We start from the raw sequence: 13,447 nt of genomic DNA on the forward strand, positions 1-13,447 counted from the left end.
AAGCATTTATTCTCAAACAAAGATGGCAAAAAGGAGACATAGCTAGCATCTGGACGTATCTGTCAGTTGTGAATCTCCGCTATAAACAAAACAAACATGAAGAGGAAAAAACTAGGCGGAGAGAAAAATACTGGATGCACGAGGGTTCGTGAAAAAACAGAGGCATGTGATACATCAGGCTTTGGACTCTCCAAAAACCACATCGGCTCAAAGGGGGCTTATATTATGTTGTGCAGAGTTGTGTGTTCTTGCATGTGGGCCGGTTCTGAGCTCATTGAACAGCTGTGAGGCAGGCTGCAGGTGAAAGATGAGTCAAGTCCTACGGGGAGACATCAATCATTGATGGACTGACACATCTGAGAAGAAAGGCAGGGAGAAACAGAAGGAGAGCCAGCAGAGAACAGACAACAAACGCACTCTTACACTGTAGAGCTCTGACCTTGTTGAGATGTAGAAGAGTCATTGTTGTCCAGGCCAGCCAAGCCCCTCGAAGCACATTTGAAATCAATCATCCTGGAGGGGAGAAGCAGGAAATGATGCAATCTGTGACAAGGAGTGGGACCCTAATCATACTTTCTTCCCAGAAACACTGGTCATATCCTGTACTTACACATTCATTTTCACTTAATGTCAAAAGTTGGATTTTGAGGGCCAGAGTTGCTTAAAGATTTTCAAATAGCGTCACATAGTCCTCTCTGTGCTCCAAGATAGCTTTGGTTAATAAAAAAAGACATGCAGAACCTGGAGTGATTTCTTGTACAGTCAGGAAAGTGAGTTTCTTATCAAAGACGACATACGTAGGAATAATTAACACAAAATGTTTCTTTTTTTTTGTTGTGTAAATTCTCCCCAGCTGTATAAATATAACCTTTTAGAGATGCAGTTTCATCATTTCCAGCATGTTAATTAAAAATGCACAATGCAACAACAAGAAAGTTGACTTACAACAAGCTGATAAAGTACAATAGAGGAATTCAGGAGAGTATTATACAGATAGGTATCCAGTAGTGGCAGGAAAGAGGGGGCAGGCAGTGAAGTTTATAAAGGATACACTGAGAGCCTGAGCAAGACTGCTACATGAGTAGATGGAGTGATCTCAGGTGGATAAGCCGGATGGAGCAAAAACAGATGGATAAGTCGGTGCTTAAGAGCAGGAGGGGAGGAGGTTATGCAGGTATGTCAGCTGGTAAGCTGAGAGCTGGAACCACAGGAAGGTGACACCTACGCTAAAGGTAGGCAAAGGTTGACACCGGAGGAGAGCGTACTCCGGCATTAAAATATTTGTGCACACAGATTCATGTTTAGAGACCTTCAACCTTTTCTTGCTAGTATCCTTTCTAACACTCAGTGCCAGACAGGCAACACGCTTTCAATTTCAGTTTTCTTTGTATAGCAAAGAATTAAATGCTTTACTCCTGCTTTGAGCAAGCATTTGGGAATGAAGAAAATGATGGAGGAAAAAAAATAAAAATGATCCCTTTAAATAAGAAAAAAAAAAAAACTCTGGCAGAGCCGAGCTCAAGGAGGGCAAAGACACGGGAATATAGAGAGAAATACAGTTGCACTTCCAGAGTCTACAGAGGCTCTAGGCAAAAATTCACAGGATCCCCTCAACCCAGCATTCATCACCATTATGTTATGAATAATTGGAAACCAACAATGACAGTCCTATAAAACAGCATGTACAACATTACTCTAGAAATAACAGAGACCATGTTTTTGATGATAACAATGCTCAAGACCAAGATGGCTAGTTAGGAAGCGCTTAACCTGTAACCGCTATCTTCTCTCTTCTTTCAGCCTGTTAGTGATACCAACAATTTGACTGCAAGTGTCCTGACTCTGATCATCACGTCATGGTCAGCAAACTGCTGTAGCTTATGTTAAGTGAACCATCTTTTCTGTATGGAGTTTGCATGGGTTGTCTCTGTGTAAACCGGCTTCCTAGCAAAGTCTAAAGACATGCAATTAATGGGGTTAAGTTAATTGGTGATTCAATAGGTGTGAATCTCTCTCTGTGTTAGCCCTGTGTCAGATTGGTTACTTGTCCCGGGTGTACCCTGCCTCTGTCAGCTGGGATGGGCTCCACTTACCTTATTTTACCACAATATCATCAATATAGCAAATGGAATGTAAAAGTCTGTCAGGGTCCTGGGACTGGGCGACCCAGGATCCCTGGGCAGTCATGGACCTGTGTATTATTATTATTATGTATTTTTGGTGTCGTTTCCCCTTCTCTGTGCGTGTACATATGTGTGTTTCTCTGTGCTGTGTTAGTCTGTGTCCCACTCATATGTTTAGGCGAGGTATGGGTGTGTATGTCTGCGGGTGTGCCTGGAGGATGGAGCTCGGCCACCTGCAGGCCTGAGGGGTGTGGCCCTGCGGAGGGACTGGCCACACCCGAAGCCACACACCTGCCGCTGATCAGGGCTCGTCGGGGGAGCTACTTAGGAGAGTCTTGGAGCTCCCACCGACGCGGGATCATTGAGTTATCTTACCAAGTCAGTGTGTGTTAGCGTAGGTCTGTGCTGTGCGTATATGCCCGCCGAGGGTTAGTGTTGACGGCTGCGTCTCTGGTTTCCCTACAGGAGGAGGAGTGGTCCGGAGAGGCAGCACGCACGGGGGTGCGGAAACACAACAGCGGGGAGCACGAGCACAGATATCGGAGGGAAGCACGCACACGGGGTTCGAGGGAGCAACGGGGAGTTATTGTATTTACAGCCTTTTCACTGTAAATAAAGAGCACTGTTTGCATCGCAGAGTCTGCGTTTTGGGTCCTCCTTTCCCCACATCCCCACGGTCTGCCAGCCAGACCGTGACAAAGTCACAACTGGTGTTTACTTTACACAAAGCTGTATTTAAAACCCTTTATGAAACACTAAGACTGGGGAGAAAACATAACGTTTTTGGACTTAACTTTTTATTGCTGAATAAACACTGTTAGAGGAATGAATCACCAAGTGTATTTCAGCCAAGAACAAACAAAAAGATCCTAGCACAGTGTGTTTGTAGGTGTAAAATTCTTATTAAAGAGCTCAAGGCAAGACAGAAAATGAACAAAGAAAATCTGGATCCAACTGGTGAATAACTCTGACAAAAAAAGCCCCCCCAAAAAATCAAATTATGCTAAAATGATCTAAACACTGTGCACGCAGAGTCCCAGTTTCATACAAAAACCACTGCCAAACAAAAAACTAAATAGTACTGAAGTTTAAATGCAAAGCAATTCTCCTAGGGTGTCATTAAAATCACATTTCAGCCAAACTGATGTTCAAAGCAAATTCTGACCATCAAGAACTGAACATCTCAGCAAAGAGCTCGACTTAAATGGCTTAAAGCACCTTTGGGAGAAGAAAAGAGTACTAAGCAATCACTGCCCACAATAAAGTCAGAGAGATGTGACCAACAAGGCCACTGGGACTTTTTCTCTTTTATGATACAATCGGTCTTTTAGTGTTAAAGTGACTCATTGGTAACAGGATGTGCGGGAACATCAGCCCAGGCTCATCTTTTGACCCTCTAGATACTGAATAACCTTTGGCTGATGGGATTTAATTGATACATAAAAGCATGTGTGAGGCTATGACACAGGAATGTGCTGCACTGACATATGAGTCAGTAGCCGGTGTCAAGCTTTCATCAGTTATAATGGATGTGCTTTTTGATGGAGTGAAGTGGTAAAGTTTTTCCCTTTCACTCCACTTTTAAGTGCTATCCCTATTAAACCTTTTGTTGTCAAGTCCACTGAAAAGCTAAAGAAAAAACTGCACTAAAGCGAGACTTTTATAATATTCAAACATGTAAGGATTATTATTTTTAACAAAACAGCTTCCCAGCAATCTTTCTGCGTTAACAACTAAATGATACACTGATAGGTTATGCAAGTTCCGTCACACACTTGGGATCTCCTAAGCGTAAAGCCCCATCTCATATTTTTAGCCATGTGGGTAATGTGGTCTCTGTGACACTTAACTCGCCTGCTGCAAGCTCTTAGCAGTGCTTCTCTTCCCTGTACTTATGGAACAATAAAGAAGTGGAAACAAACCAGGTCTTATTTTTTAAAATGTGTTTTCCAACTTACCCCATGGAGAAAGCCATGCAGACAGTTTTGGTTTTTAGGTATAAGTGCTGAGACATCTGCTCTGACCAGTGGGGTGAACAGACTTTTATTTGTGCTGGCCTGAACGCGTAACATCTACACATGAAAGCCATCTGTTAGTTTCTTGTCTTTTGCAGTTTACAATTAATATGTTTAACATGTGTTTTTGAAAAGGCAGTGATGATCAACATTTACATCTGCCAAAGACGCTTGATTGATTTGGTTTGTTTGCACAGTGATTCAAAAGGTTATGGAAAGACTTGCAATTTCAATTTAAGAGAGTTGGAGTTTGGCCCAACTTAGAAGTGGGATCCAGATCTGGGAGTCAGTGGGAAAGATCTCATCCCATCTCCTCCTGGGGAAATACTTTCCATCTCTTTTCAGGGGACACTAAGGCGTTACTAAGCCGTCTAAAAGATAGAATCTCTCCAGCGTGTCCTCGGTCTGCCTCTGAGTGTTCTCCCAATGTGACATGCCCGGAATACCTCACCTAGGAGGTGCCGTGGAGGCATCCTGGTCAGAAGCCTGATCCACCTCAACTGGCTCTTTTTTGATGTGGAGGTGTGGCCTTTCCATGAATTACAGTCTTATCATGGTGTAGGGGTCTGTGTGCCGTAATGATCCTGCAAGTTATGTTGTTGGGGGCAATTTGCCCCAAGTAGGCTTCCCCAAGGCAAACTGGTTCTAAGTGAATTATAGTAAACTAAGAGCAATTCACGAGATCTTTTGGAAGAGAAAACACTCCCTACATTACGTGAATGTGGGTTACTGAGGCCTCACCTTGGAGCCAGGTCCCAGGGTGGGGGGCTTGTCAGCAAGTGTCTGGTGGTCAGACACCTAGCTGGGCTGAGTCTTAAGGAGTCAGATAGGCTGGTTCTCCTGTTGTTGTACCACAGGAGGGGCCATGGTCAGACCTCCAGTTACTGCAACTGACTTTGCATACAAGGAACACTAAGGGAAGGTGTTAAGCTCAAACAAGCACCCTAAGTGTATTTTAAGTGGTTTTTTGAAAGTGTAATTTTCTGTCACTGGAAAACCTTCGTAATGAAATAAAGCATAAACCTGCAAACTGTCTATAGTCTTTAGTTCTGGCCTGAACATCTGTAGCAAAGTATCGCTCAGGGTGGCCTCCTGTCAGCTTTAAATCATAACTTTATGTTTTTGAACACTCTCCATTTGATATCATGTGCCAAAGACTTATTAGATATCTGAAATTGTACTGTAAAACCTACTATGAAATCAGCAGAAAGTTTTCAGTAACTCAGATACACATAAAGGTGGGTGGATTTCCCCGAGTCAGAGTTTCTACATCAAACAGTAGCAGCACCTGTGCAAACCTCTCACCTCAGGCTAAAATATTCTTTTTTCCAAAGAAGGAGGGAGAACCCCCTAACAGGTGCGGGGCTTACATCCTCCTATCTACTAAAAATCACAAGGTTTATATCAAAGCTTTGTACTGGATACCAAAAACCTTGCTAACTTCTTTTTTCTGCAAGATGAACAGTATAACTTTCAAACACATGAGCTGCCCTCGGCTTTCAGGGAGATATTTGCATCCTCCAGGTTGTAAATGAACAAGGAGCAAAAATAGGCTCTTCTCTTTATCTTTGATTATTACTGTTACTGGCTTTATACATAAAAAAAATACAGTGAGCTGTGGTTCTCTGGATTAAAATGCCTAGTTGATGCCAGAGGTCAGAGGAGAATGGCCAGATTGCTTCAAGCTCAGAGGAAGATAACAGTAACTCAAATAACCACTCTTTAAACTCAAGCTATGCAGGAGGGCATCTGTGAATGCACAGAATGTCGAACCTTGAAGCAGATGTGTTAATGCTGCAGACGACCACACCAGGTGCCACTCTTATGAACAGGAAACTGAGGCTAAAATTCAGACTGGCACACTAAAACTGGACAACGGAAGACTTGAAAAAAGTTTGGTCTTGATTTCTGCTGCAACATTTGAACTGTAGGGTCATGATTTGGCATAAGTATGAAAGTATCCATCCTGCCTTGTATCAGTGATTAAGTCTGCTGCTGCTGCTTCTGATGTAGTAGTGTGGGGTGCACTTTGGGGCCCTTAGTATAGTTTAAACACTACAACCTACATGAATATTGTGGCTGACCATAACCACAGTGCACCCGTCCTCTGATGGGTGTTTTCAGTAGGATATCACACCGTGTCAAAAAGCTCAAATCATCTCAGACTGGTTTCTGACCAGTTCACTGTACTCAAATGACCTCCACAGTCACCAGATCTCAGTCCAACAGAGCATGTGGTTAGGATGTGGTGGAATGGGCCAGCAATGGGAGATTCACATCGTGGTTGAGTAGCTGACAAATCTGCAGCAACTGTGTGATGCTATCATGTGAATATGGACCATAATCTCTAAGGAATGTTTCCAGCACCTTGTTGAATTTATGGCACAAATAATCAAGGCACTTATGAAAAGGAAAGTGTTCCTGATGAAGTGTCGAGTGAGTGCATGTTTCATTTTTGAGATTTTTTCTTGGTTTTTTTGTTTGTTATTCAACGTATTAACATTCAGTAATTTATTTTTATATATCATAGTTCTTGTTCATGTCAGACTGGATTTGGGTTTAAATGCTGGAGGAATTTCTAAGAATGTATTATCCATGTTACCCAGCCTAATTTTATCTTGCTGATGACACCAATGCTTCTCACTCTGCACCGTATGCAAACAGTACATCCTGCTTCTTTGAAGCACTGAATTGATAAAACACATAATAGGCTTTAATATGAGCAAGAGACAGAAAGCATGGTGTATTTTTGTCCCAAAGGACTGCAGTATTAAACCACTTCAGAACTAAAATCTAATAATGACATCATTTTAACTCAATTAATCTGTTGTATTTGTAAAGTCATCATTGCTTAATGGGATCTGTCTTCACTGAGATAATTTATTTATAAGTGACTTATGTATGTATGTATGTATATATATGTATATATTGTACTATTCTTAGTTAGCGTATTGTCTGTCTTGTCTTAATGTTCGTTTAAAATGGAGCACTGTAACAAAAAATAATTTCCCCCAGGGATCAATAAAGTATTCTGATTCTGATTCTGATTCTGATAACCTGCAGCGGAGAGGTTATCACATTGAGACCTTTTAACACCGATGATCAGAGAACAGAACAGTCTGGAGGAAAGCAGGACCAATTAGTAATAGGACTGCTACTTGTGCAGAAAAAAAGCATTTCAGCAATTAAAAGTCAGCCTATGTTACACAAGATGTGCTTTTCAGTAATGCAGTACACACGCAAATGGTGGGCAGTCATGGAAATCTACTTATAGGACGTGTCAAAGACCAGATTTTATTCAGATGGAACATAAGGAAAAGTATTCACGCACAGTCACACACTAGCACATGCAGGACTGTGTTACTACAGAGAGTAAATTGGGCTGAAGATCAGCTAAAGAAATATATAAATAATGCTTCTCAGTGCAGAGACACTTAACCCAATGAAAGCACATGGCATCCAACTTCCAACAACAGAAGTATTTATACCTGTGCAGCATCATCAGGCAAGATGGAGGAGTGGAGAATGACATCAAGAACAGGTTGTGAAAAGCCCGGTGAGTAATGATGAAAGGCATATGTAAATTGCCCCGGTACAGTCTCAGCAGCAAACTGAAACTCTACAGAAGCTGCATCCTGTCAACCCTTCTAAATAGGTCAGAATGTCAGTGCATGGCCAAGCACAATGTTGACAAACCGTCATCTTTGAAGCAAACATGCAAGCAGAAAAATCTGGCAAGTCTTACAGCCAAAGAAAATAATCAGTGACCTTCTCCATCAGTGTAATATAGATGACATGGGGACTATAATCACAGAGAGGGGATAACGATCTGTTGGTCATTTTTTTCATAATGAGCAATGATCCCTTTACAAAGGTGGCCCTTTGAAATGGCAAAGGGCTAGCAAAGAAGAGAAACACCAAAGTAAACATGAAGAAGGACCGCTGAAGAGGAGAGTTGAGCTGTACATGGGCATCCATTGAGAGCTTGGCTAAAGAAGAAAAATAATGACTGTTTGCAATAGTAAGTGTAATAATTCAAATACAAACTGGAATGTGTGAGGTTTAGTTGCCTGTACAGTATGTTCTGAAGCACATCGGACCCAGCATCCTGTCTGTATGTGCTGCCTGACAGCATGCTTCTTCCGAACATTCCCCTCTTATCTTAGCCAGCTCTGCTAGAGTTTCTAACTCTTGTGTAATTTGGGTAATACTTTTCACAGCTCCAAACAAGTGGATAATTTATCTGGATTAAGAAAAGTTAATGCGTGTGCCACACTGATTACCGCTTGTTGAAAACCCGACATTGTAAAGAGCCATTATTTAAATCCTTTAAGCTTTTCCTGTTTTCAGTGGACTCAGAAGCTCAGAAAATACATCAGTATGATTTGATTTATCTTGCCACATGAATGATGTCAGCGCATTTTAAAGTTGACTGAAGAATCACAGTTAAGCACTTGATGCACTCCTGTAATCAAATCAAGCACAGTTTTCACAAATGAGCACTCAGATTAAGGACGTGTGTCCATTACCTGAGTTTTCTTTGTAAATACAAAGAAGATGAAAATGTAGAACTTCTCTGATTCACTGACTAGAAATAATAATGTAGTAACCATGACAGAGAAGCTTCATGACAGCAGACTTTCATGTGTCTTCTCCTATGAAATGTTCAGCCAGCTGCATATGAAGATATCGCTTTCCTTTCATGTCCTTCTGCATGCTCACACATTTTTAACACCACGCACTCCTGAGCGAGCCTAACTGGAGCCACATAGCCTCAAATAACCTCCAGAGCAGGGTGTCAAACAGGAGGAAGATGCCCCCGTGTTAATTACTGGTCTCTCACCAGGGGGCTAGAAGGACCTCGGCTATATTAAACTTTCTGAGACACTCTGACCCTGCTGCGGCATTCACACTGCTGTCAAAGTTCACATGCATCTCTTACATTTTTGTGAAATGTAGAATAAAACATGTTATTATTATGTGTACTTGGAGACGCCTCTATCATTTTCAGCTGATCAGAAACGCTGAGCTGAGCCTACATACCTGCACAGCTGCAGAGCAAAGAATTCTCTGTGTTTTAAATGTTTCGTGACAACACGGGATTTTTCTTTGAAAGAGCGTCTTACACAACAGCACATGCTTTCTCAGGAGATTTGGCTTGAATTTGAACATGTGAACTTCAGTTGCCCCGACACGCCGCTGCCTGTACATCTCAGGAAAGAAATGGGAGCTCGGAGGACAAATGAAGTAATACTGTTACACCCTAATAAAAACCCACTGTAAGTGAATGGGAAACCAGAGTACTACACTGCCTGGAATGAATAGCAAACACACGGCAGCCCCAAGTTAAAATGCACTTGTGTAACAAATTAAGCACGCTGGGCTCTTTCATTTTTATGAACATCTGTAATTTGTGAAATTAAATGTGTGTGATCGCTACAGTGTTGTTTTCCAGGCTGTACAGTTTAACAAGCGGCAAGAATGATTGGATTTTGTTTTAAATGATTATACAGCAAGGCTCACACTGGTGCTTATTCTAACTGAGTCACAATGATGATGTTAACTTGGTAAGGTTAGCTTAGCCGCCACAACTTCTACTTCCTCTACTTTGTTATTTTCACCATCACAAACTTGTTACACAACTGTCTCAAAGATGATCTCATCATTGGCTCTATGTGAAGTTTTAGAAGAAAATTATACTCGACGCAAAACAAGCCCCAGCTAGCTCAGCCCATAACAAGTAGCATATGGCAAAGTCTGACTGATGCATTTTCCCTTTAAGTCTGCTTCAGATTAATTATTGTGCAACTTGTTTCTAATCTTCAAATCATTGTAATGTTCTTGCGTTAGTTTGGAAATACTATGCAGGATGGACATTAGTTTGTAACATTATATGACAGTCATGAATCTACTTTAAGAGGTGGATTTCCTGGCAGAAAAAAAAGCTGCATTTGTATCTTAGATTTTTGTGTTTGTGGCTGTTTGTGTTTTGTGAGAGGGAGAGAGAGAGAGAGAGAGAGAGAGCTCAGCAAACAGTGGACAGTCCAGAGTGATGAAGCAGATGGTAATCACACAGTCTAGACAGGAGGTAGGCGAGTAGGAGATAGGCCGCACTGTTAAATAACCACCCACAGGTGCAACATTTTAAAGCCTCTTTTTTCCAGCAGACTCTACTGCACAGATTTCTGCAACATAATAAGCAGGCAGTAGCTCATCATGATAAACTAACAGGACAAGACTTGAATATTAATATGTTTGAATAGGGGGAAAATGGTCCTTTATACACCATCTTTTATTTGAACTGCACGCTTTGCTAACAGAAGACAAAAAAGCATATGCTAAAGCAAGGCTGTGAGAGAACCTCAGATGGCCAGCGTGTAGCAAGTATGAGTTATAACACCCCCACATTGTCTGTTGTTTGCTCCGGTACTGTTCACTACCTGTGGGAAAAAGAGCGGATTTTCCCTCTGACATAGTGTGCAGTGCTCTTACCCTAGAGTCTTTTACATAGAAATCAATAAAAACTCATCTCACTCCGCTGACACGGTTTTAACCAAAGTTTTGAGACCACTGACCTGCAAACATTTAAAATTCGCAGCGCATCTGTATTCACGAACCTGTGAATAATGAAGGGCACAGCGGCATCTTTATGTAAAAGATCATATTCTGTCAATAAGACTGGATAATCACAGACTGCAGGGGCCTGCCTGCGCAGCCTTCTGCATAGACTGATAGCACAGAACAACAGGACTGGAGGCCACATCTGCACACTGCACACGAAACATCAGTCATTTCCTGATTGTCAGCAGCAAATTAACTTGGTCAAATGAAGATGACTTTCTTTCATGTTGTAAAATGTAAAGGAAGCGCTATTTCCCACTGGACAGACGATGATGTGTCTGTCATAAAGTGCTGTTACAGTGGACCTGCCTTGGCCTGTGTTGACACTTCATAAAGATTAACACTGATGTAGTTATTCACACATTAACAGCAGTGAATTAAGGAATCTTAATCAAATAACATGTGAAGCACTTAGACACAGAAAAAAACATGCTGTCACAAGAGCTCAGTGGAGTGCTTGTGCCCTCTAGTGTCAGTGTTGTATGTTTTCTCACAGCAAAACATTTCATGAATTTGTCACACTTTTTTAAAAACTAGAAAAGGCCTATTTTTGCCTTATGCAACACCTACTGAAATCATGTTTTAAATAACTTAACTTTTAAATTTATAACTCAAGTCTTAAGATTTTTAATTTTATTTCACGTGTGATTTAATTACATCAAGCACCTACAGTAGAAGGAAAACATTTCTAGAATAGTGTCAATATGATTGTCTGTCTCTGTGTTGACCCTTCAACTAGCTGGTTACCTGTCAAGGGTGTGCCCCCCCTGTCCTATGGCGCTGTGGCACCTAGGACAGGCTTCAGCTCCTGTACTATGGATGGATGCTTTTGAAATCCCAGGAAAATATTCCAAATTATTATTAAATAATAAATTATTATTGTTTGTGCCAAACCTTGCAGTAACACAAATGGCCACTTGAGGCTGACACGAAAAACTACGCGAGTCACTTTACACTTTCCAATTTAACAACCTGCAATTTTAAAAGGGGTCCCTCTACTTTTTCCCTTTGTGACAACTGTAGTTACCTGTATAAAATAAATGAATCTATGGTAATGAACCATTAGAGCTGTGGCCACTAGTGACAGATCAAATACACTGTTCAGTTATTTATTTATTTTTACATGCTTTTCCCCCCTCCTGGCCAAAATAACCATCCCATTTAATATCACAGCGAAACACAGATTCACCTTGCTAACCAAGTGAACTAACCAGTAATTACATTATTGGAATTTCAATTCAAATATGGTCCTATTTTTACATCCTATTTAAAAAGTAAGCAAACAAAGAAGTATGGTCACCTTAAATACCAAACTGGAGGCTTAATGTTAGTCCCAAAGCTATGGCTGCTGTCATGGTTGGACAGTGAGAAAAAATTATGACGCTACATTGACTTTGCCCACTGGGTCCATCTGAAACGTATAAAGACTAAAATGTACAACAATGGACTTATCGTTTTATTCTGTGTGAGCAAAATGAGTAGCTAAGGCAGTACAATCATCAGAGAAGTGTTTACAGGGTTCCTGTCAGAGAGGTGTTATCCCACAGGCTCCGGACCGGATACTTTTTTTGCAACTAGCGTATCGCCCCTTGGTGGCTATAATAATATTGCTGGTTTAAGGCACCAGCGTTGACTTACCTTTAGACCTAGGAGTTTATTATAGGTGTGGAAGGTCTGAGCTCATTTTATATACAGTCTATGTTCACTGCATACTTACTTCTGTTCCATATATACACATTTTCAACAGTAAATATTTGCATGCGGTAACAGTTCTGTTTAAAAAATCTTTACATCTAGAGGGTTAGGGTTATCTTTAAAGTGCCCGTGCATCATGGGCGATGCACTCCTGTGTTTGGGATGCAGACATAGTGCCACCTGGTGGACTTTGTTAAGCTCATACAATTGTGTCCAGCACAGTTTAAAAACTGTAAATAAATATGAAAAATAAAACTACCCAGTAAAACAGGTTAGTCCTAATAAGGGTTAGCCAAAAATATGTATTCTGAAATTCTGAAGTTAACATCTCACGTCTTTTGTAGCCTCTGTATATTATTGTAAAGGGTGTAAAAAAACAGCGCAGAAGTATTAATTCATGAAAGGTGCAAAAACATATGATGCTCACTGCGTGGTGATTAACTGTACCTATTAAAGTAGCTGAGCCAGAGTCCGCTGTGGCGTTGAGGAGGAGCTCAGTTGTTTATTCATTCACGTCAGCCCCTCTTCCCTTCCCTTCCCTCCTTCCTGCTACACACAACGGGGACCCACCGTTGTAACTGTTTTTCCCATATTAAAATTAACCACAGCCACGTCGCCACCATAAACCGATTTTGGAATCAGGTGAGTTGCGCTTTTATCTTCCTTTGGAGATTACAGTTGGAACAGAAATGTATATGTGGCGCTGGCGCGTTGACTTGTCCGGCCCGGCGAGGCGGAGGAGGAGTATTTCAACCGTAACTTATTAAATTCCTCCTGACCAGGCTCGAAAATGTATGCGCGTTATGTGCGGCGATTTCACCGTCTGTGCGCTTTAGGCGACTGTCTTTCGGTGCGGCTTTTCACGCCGTGCCGAAAACAACCGCGCGATGTAGGTCAACAACTACAGCCAAAATGTCGTCTTTTCTTTTTTTACTTCCACATTCTCTCATGCCACAAACAGATGGCGTCGAGAGAGGGGGATGGAGAGAATGG

At 41.4% G+C, this 13,447-nt stretch overlaps 1 protein-coding gene and 1 long non-coding RNA gene across 2 annotated transcripts in view; one reads left to right on the forward strand and one right to left on the reverse strand.

Annotated features, from left to right (window-relative positions):
• On the reverse strand, positions 1 to 12,984 carry LOC309706871. The gene is made up of 3 exons (XR_014276818.1): positions 12,902 to 12,984; positions 440 to 513; positions 1 to 319 (listed from the first exon to the last, which is right to left on the reverse strand). It is a non-coding gene; the product is annotated as an uncharacterized lncRNA (long non-coding RNA).
• The window catches only part of znf710b (zinc finger protein 710b), a 27,213-nt gene continuing 26,731 nt past the window's right edge, over positions 12,966 to 13,447 (forward strand). The window contains exon 1 of the mRNA XM_082533623.1: positions 12,966 to 13,096. The gene's annotated coding sequence lies outside the window, so the exon portion shown is untranslated. The remainder of the gene's footprint in view (positions 13,097 to 13,447) is intronic.

The sequence above is a fragment of the Aulonocara stuartgranti genome (assembly GCF_965226115.1).
Source record: "Aulonocara stuartgranti genome assembly, chromosome: 1".
Taxonomy (NCBI): domain Eukaryota; kingdom Metazoa; phylum Chordata; class Actinopteri; order Cichliformes; family Cichlidae; genus Aulonocara; species Aulonocara stuartgranti.